This window comes from Camellia sinensis, chromosome 6, assembly GCF_055761805.1.
Source record: "Camellia sinensis isolate YWXY chromosome 6, ASM5576180v1, whole genome shotgun sequence".
In the NCBI taxonomy this organism is placed as follows: Eukaryota; Viridiplantae; Streptophyta; class Magnoliopsida; order Ericales; family Theaceae; genus Camellia; species Camellia sinensis.
In genome coordinates, this window is record NC_138966.1 from 647,501 (window position 1) to 654,723 (window position 7,223).

Genomic DNA, 7,223 nt, shown 5'->3' on the forward strand with positions numbered 1-7,223 from the left:
CAGGCAACTTTCGAGGGACATACTTTTCGCAACAAGCTTCCACTAGGAAAGCATAGGCAACTCGTTCGAACGTCAAAGCCAACCAAATGGCAATTACCCGAGGGACACGCTTTTCGCAAGGCACCTTCCACTAGGGAAGCGCAAGCAACCCGAAGGCGAGTCGAAGACAACCCGAGGGACATGGAGGAATGCACCAGTGGAGTTCGCTGCACAGGCAGGGATCCGTCCAACTCGCACAAACCGAACACAACTCACGCGCCACGACGTACACTGTGCACCAGCCCCCCAAAACGAATCACCCCCCGAAGGACCAAGAAGCCCGACGAACGCGCGAAAACATTTAGAGAGGCCGAGCAAGCACCGGTTAGCGCGAATGCAAATAACAAACGCAACAGGCAACTTTCGAGGGACATACTTCTCGCAACAAGCTTCCACAAGGAAAGCACAGGCAACTCGTTCGCACGCCAAAGCCAACCAAATGGCAATTTAACCGAGGGACATGCATTTCGCAAGGCAACTTGTACAATTACCCGAGGGACATGGCATGCTTGCCAAGGCCGTGGCTTGGCATGCTTGCCAAGGCCGTGGCATGACATGCTGCTGGCCAAGGCCGGGCATGCCATGCTGCTGGACAAGGCCGTGGCAAGGCATGCTGATGGCCGAGGCCGTGGCAAGGCATGCTGATGGCCGAGGCCGTGGCGTGGCATGCCATGCTGCTGGACGAGGCCGTGGCAAGGCATGCTGCTGGCCAAGGCATTGGCATGGCATGCTGCTGCTGACCAAGGCTTGGGCTTGCCATGCTGCTGGCAAAGGCCGCGGCATGGCATGCTGCCGGCAAAGGCCGCGGCATGGCATGCTGCCGGCAAAGGCCGCGGCATGGCATGCTGCCGGCCAAGGCCGCGGCATGGCATGCTGCCGGCCAAGGCCGCGGCATGCCATGTTGCTGGCCAAGGCCGTGGCATGGCATGCTGCTGGCCAAGGCCGTGGCATGACATGCTGGCCAAGGCCGGGGCATGGCATGCTGCTGGCCAAGGCCGTGGCATGGCATGCTGCTGGCCAAGGCCGGGGCATGGCATGCTGCTGGCCAAGGCCGTGGCATGGCATGCTGCTGGCCAAGGCCGTGGCATGACATGCTTGCCAAGGCCAAGGCATGGCATGCTGCTGGCCAAGGCTTTGGCATGCCATGTTGCTGGCCAAGGCTTTGGCATGCCATGTTGCTGGCCAAGGCTGTGGCATGGCATGCTGCTGGCCAAGGCTGTGGCATGGCATGCTGCTGGCCAAGGCCGTGGCATGGCATGCTGCTGGCCAAGGCCGGGGCATGGCATGCTGCTGGCCAAGGCCGTGGCATGGCATGCTGCTGGCCAAGGCCGTGGCATGGCATGCTGCTGGCCAAGGCCGTGGCATGACATGCTTGCCAAGGCCAAGGCATGGCATGCTGCTGGCCAAGGCGGTGGCATGGCATGCTGCTGGCCAAGGCCGTGGCATGGCATGCTGCTGGCCAAGGCCGGGGCATGGCATGCTGCTGGCCAAGGCCGTGGCATGGCATGCTGCTGGCCAAGGCCGTGGCATGACATGCTTGCCAAGGCCAAGGCATGGCATGCTGCTGGCCAAGGCTTTGGCATGCCATGTTGCTGGCCAAGGCTGTGGCATGGCATGCTGCTGGCCAAGGCTGTGGCATGGCATGCTGCTGGCCAAGGCCGTGGCATGGCATGCTGCTGGCCAAGGCCGGGGCATGGCATGCTGCTGGCCAAGGCCGTGGCATGGCATGCTGCTGGCCAAGGCCGTGGCATGACATGCTTGCCAAGGCCAAGGCATGGCATGCTGCTGGCCAAGGCTTTGGCATGCCATGTTGCTGGCCAAGGCTTTGGCATGCCATGTTGCTGGCCAAGGCTGTGGCATGGCATGCTGGCCTAGGCCAACGTGCCACCGCCACCGCCGCGGGCCGCCACTCGACGCATCCCGTGCTTGGCTATGTAGTTTCGATGCCACAAGCCAATGCCACAAGCCAAGCGATGGCATGTGCCAAGCGCCCGCCTAGGCATAGGCGTGGCCTGTGGCCTGGCCATGCTGGCCAGCCTTAAGGGAGGTGCCCCCCCCTTATAATAGCCTGTTAAGCCCTTTTCAATCTGGCAGGAGGAAACATCAAGCATGTTCGAGGAGTCATAATGGGGTTTTTTTAAAAAGTAATGGTTTTTTGCCAAAACTTTCAACATGAAAGTTGTATGAAATAATTTAATACACCATAAAAAAAATTATAAAAAAATATTTGGCCACCGGAATATTTTATTTTAATTTATTTCAATTTTAATACTTAAAAAATAATAAAAATTACTAAAAATACTCAAAAAATTCTAGAAAAATTCCAACAATTATAAGATGAGGCACTAGTAATTATAGTAATTTTTTTAATTATTTTTTTATTTTTAATTTATTTTATTATAATTTTTATGAGTAAATAAATAATTAAAAAGCCCGACGAACGTGCAAAAACTCTTAGAGAAACCCAGCAAGCATCGGATAGCTCGAATGCAAATAACAAACGCAACAGGCAACTTCCGAGGGACATACTTTTCCCAACAAAGCTTCCACTGGGGAAAGCACTAGCAACGGGTTCGCAAGTCAAAGGCAACCAAACGGCTATTACCCGAGGGACAAGCATTTCGCAGGGCAACATATACGTAAGTCAAAGCCAAACCAAATGGCAATTACACGAGGGACAGGATTGCTTGCCAAGGGCGTGGCATGCGATGTTCTAGCCCAAGGCAAAGGCACGCCACGCTGCGGGACAAGGCCGTGGCAAGACATGCGGCTGGCCTTGGCCTTGGCATGGCATGCCGCCGGCTTTGGCTGGGCTGCGTTGGCCTTGCCATGGAATGTTGCTGGCTTCGGATGGGCTGCCTTGGCCTTGGCCTTGGCCGTGGCATGGCATGCTGCTGGCCTTGGCCTTGGCCTTGGCATGGCATGCTGGCGGCTTTGGCTGGGCTGCCTTGGCCGTGGCATGGCATGCTGCTGGCCTTGGCCTTGGCATGGCATGCTGCTGGCTTTGGCTGGGCTGCCTTGGCCGTGGCATGGCATGCTGCTGGCCTTGGCCTTGGCATGGCATGCTGCTGGCTTTGGCTGGGCTGCCTTGGCCGTGGCATGGCATGCTGCTGGCCTAGGCCTTGGCATGGCATGCTGCTGGCTTTGGCTGGGCTGCCTTGGCCGTGGCATGGCATGCTGCTGGCCTAGGCCTTGGCATGGCATGCTGCTGGCTTTGGCTGGCAGCCTTGGTCGTGGCATGGCATGCTGCTGGCCTTGGCCTTGGCATGGCATGCCGCCGGCTTTGGCTGGGCTGCGTTGGCCGTGGCATGGCATGCTGCTGGCCTTGGCCTTGGCATGGCATGCTGCTGGCTTTGGCTGGCCTGCCTTGGCCGTGGCATGGCATGCTGCTGGCCTAGGCCTTGGCATGGCATGCTGCTGGCTTTGGCTGGCCTGCCTTGGCCGTGGCATGGCATGCTGCTGGCCTAGGCCATGGCATGGCATGCTGCTGGCTTTGGCTGGGCTGCCTTGGCCGTGGCATGGCATGCTGCTGGCCTTGGCCTTGACATGGCAAGCTGCTGGCTTTGGCAGGCCTGCCTTGGCCGTGGCATGGCATGCTGCTGGCCAAGGCCTTGGCCTGGCATGCTGCTGGCTTTGGCTGGGCTGCCTTGGCCGTGCCATGGCATGCTGCTGGCCTTGGCCTTGGCATGGCATGCTGCTGGCTTTGGCTGGCCTGCCTTGGCCGTGGCATGGCATGCTGCTGGCCTAGGCCTTGGCATGGCATGCTGCTGGCTTTGGCTGCGCTGCCTTGGCCGTGGCATGGCATGCTGCTGGCCTTGGCCTTGGCATGGCATGCTGCTGGCTTTGGCTGGCCTGCCTTGGCCGTGGCATGGCATTCTGCTGGCCTTGGCCTTGGCATGGCATGCTGCTGGCTTTGGCTGGGCTGCCTTGGCCGTGGCATGGCATGCTGCTGGCCTAGGCCTTGGCATGGCATGCTGCTGGCTTTGGCTGGGCTGCCTTGGCCGTGGCATGGCATGCTGCTGGCCTTGGCCTTGGCATGGCATGCTGCTGGCTTTGGCAGGCCTGCCTTGGCCGTGGCATGGCATGCTGCTGGCCTAGGCCTTGGCATGGCATGCTGCTGGCTTTGGCTGGGCTGCCTTGGCCGTGGCATGGCATGCTGCTGGCCTTGGCCTTGGCTTGGCATGCTGCTGGCTTTGGCTGGGCTGCCTTGGCCGTGGCATGGCATGCTGCTGGCCTTGGCCTTGGCATGGCATGCTGCTGGCTTTGGCTGGGCTGCCTTGGCCGTGGCATGGCATGCTGCTGGCCTTGGCCTTGGCATGGCAAGCTGCTGGCTTTGGCTGGGCTGCCTTGGCCGTGGCATGGCATGCTGCTGGCCTTGGCTGGGCTGCCTTGGCCGTGGCATGGCATGCTGCTGGCCTTGGCCTTGGCATGGCATGCTGCTGGCTTTGGCTGGGCTGCCTTGGCCGTGGCATGGCATGCTGCTGGCCTTGGCCTTGGCATGGCATGCTGCTGGCTTTGGCAGGCCTGCCTTGGCCGTGGCATGGCATGCTGCTGGCCTAGGCCTTGGCATGGCATGCTGCTGGCTTTGGCTGGGCTGCCTTGGCCGTGGCATGGCATGCTGCTGGCCTTGGCCTTGGCATGGCATGCTGCTGGCTTTGGCTGGGCTGCCTTGGCCGTGGCATGGCATGCTGCTGGCCTTGGCCTTGGCATGGCATGCTGCTGGCTTTGGCTGGGCTGCCTTGGCCGTGGCATGGCATGCTGCTGGCCTAGGCCTTGGCATGGCATGCTGCTGGCTTTGGCTGGGCTGCCTTGGCCGTGGCATGGCATGCTGCTGGCCTTGGCCTTGGCATGGCATGCTGCTGGCTTTGGCTGGGCTGCCTTGGCCGTGGCATGGCATGCTGCTGGCCTTGGCCTTGGCATGGGATGCTGCTGGCTTTGGCAGGCCTGCCTTGGCCGTGGCAAGGCATGCTGCTGGCCTAGGCCTTGGCATGGCATGCTGCTGGCTTTGGCTGGGCTGCCTTGGCCGTGGCATGGCATGCTGCTGGCCTTGGCCTTGGCATGGCATGCTGCTGGCTTTGGCTGGGCTGCCTTGGCCGTGGCATGGCATGCTGCTGGCCCTGGCCTTGGCATGGCATGCTGCTGGCTTTGGCAGGCCTGCCTTGGCCGTGGCATGGCATGCTGCTGGCCTAGGCCTTGGCATGGCATGCTGCTGGCTTTGGCTGGGCTGCCTTGGCCGTGGCATGGCATGCTGCTGGCCTTGGCCTTGGCATGGCATGCTGCAGGCTTTGGCTGGCCTGCCTTGGCCGTGGCATGGCATGCTGCTGGCCTAGGCCTTGGCATGGCATGCTGCTGGCTTTGGCTGGGCTGCCTTGGCCGTGGCATGGCATGCTGCTGGCCTAGGCCTTGGCATGGCATGCTGCTGGCTTTGGCTGGGCTGCCTTGTCCGTGGCATGGCATGCTGCTGGCCTTGGCCTTGGCATGGCATGCTGCTGGCTTTGGCTGGGCTGCCTTGGCCGTGGCATGGCATGCTGCTGGCCTTGGCCTTGGCATGGCATGCTGCTGGCTTTGGCTGGGCTGCCTTGGCCGTGGCATGGCATGCTGCTGGCCTAGGCCTTGGCATGGCATGCTGCTGGCTTTGGCTGGGCTGCCTTGGCCGTGGCATGGCATGCTGCTGGCCTTGGCCTTGGCATGGCATGCTGCTGGCTTTGGCCGGGCTGCCTTGGCCGTGGCATGGCATGCTGCTGGCCTTGGCCTTGGCATGGGATGCTGCTGGCTTTGGCAGGCCAGCCTTGGCCGTGGCATGGCATGCTGCTGGCCTAGGCCTTGGCATGGCATGCTGCTGGCTTTGGCCGGGCTGCCTTGGCCGTGGCATGGCATGCTGCTGGCCTTGGCCTTGGCATGGCATGCTGCTGGCTTTGGCAGGCCAGCCTTGGCCGTGGCATGGCATGCTGCTGGCCTAGGCCTTGGCATGGCATGCTGCTGGCTTTGGCTGGGCTGCCTTGGCCGTGGCATGGCATGCTGCTGGCCTTGGCCTTGGCATGGCATGCTGCTGGCTTTGGCTGGGCTGCCTTGGCCGTGGCATGGCATGCTGCTGGCCTTGGCCTTGGCATGGCATGCTGCTGGCTTTGGCTGGGCTGCCTTGGCCGTGGCATGGCATGCTGCTGGCCTTGGCCTTGGCATGGCAAGCTGCTGGCTTTGGCTGGGCTGCCTTGGCCGTGGCATGGCATGCTGCTGGCCTTGGCTGGGCTGCCTTGGCCGTGGCATGGCATGCTGCTGGCCTTGGCCTTGGCATGGCATGCTGCTGGCTTTGGCTGGGCTGCCTTGGCCGTGGCATGGCATGCTGCTGGCCTTGGCCTTGGCATGGCATGCTGCTGGCTTTGGCTGGGCTGCCTTGGCCGTGGCATGGCATGCTGCTGGCCTAGGCCTTGGCATGGCATGCTGCTGGCTTTGGCTGGCCTGCCTTGGCCGTGGCATGCCATGCTGCTGGCCTTGGCCTTGGCATGGCATGCTGCTGGCTTTGGCTGGGCTGCCTTGGCCGTGGCATGGCATGCTGCTGGCCTTGGCCTTGGCATGGGATGCTGCTGGCTTTGGCAGGCCTGCCTTGGCCGTGGCATGGCATGCTGCTGGCCTAGGCCTTGGCATGGCATGCTGCTGGCTTTGGCTGGGCTGCCTTGGCCGTGGCATGGCATGCTGCTGGCCTTGGCCTTGGCATGGCATGCTGCTGGCTTTGGCTGGGCTGCCTTGGCCGTGGCATGGCATGCTGCTGGCCTTGGCCTTGGCATGGCATGCTGCTGGCTTTGGCTGGGCTGCCTTGGCCGTGGCATGGCATGCTGCTGGCCTTGGCCTTGGCATGGCAAGCTGCTGGCTTTGGCTGGGCTGCCTTGGCCGTGGCATGGCATGCTGCTGGCCTTGGCTGGGCTGCCTTGGCCGTGGCATGGCATGCTGCTGGCCTTGGCCTTGGCATGGCATGCTGCTGGCTTTGGCTGGGCTGCCTTGGCCGTGGCATGGCATGCTGCTGGCCTAGGCCTTGGCATGGCATGCTGCTGGCTTTGGCTGGGCTGCCTTGGCCGTGGCATGGCATGCTGCTGGCCTTGGCCTTGGCATGGCATGCTGCTGGCTTTGGCTGGGCTGCCTTGGCCGTGGCATGGCATGCTGCTGGCCTTGGCCTTGGCATGGGATGCTGC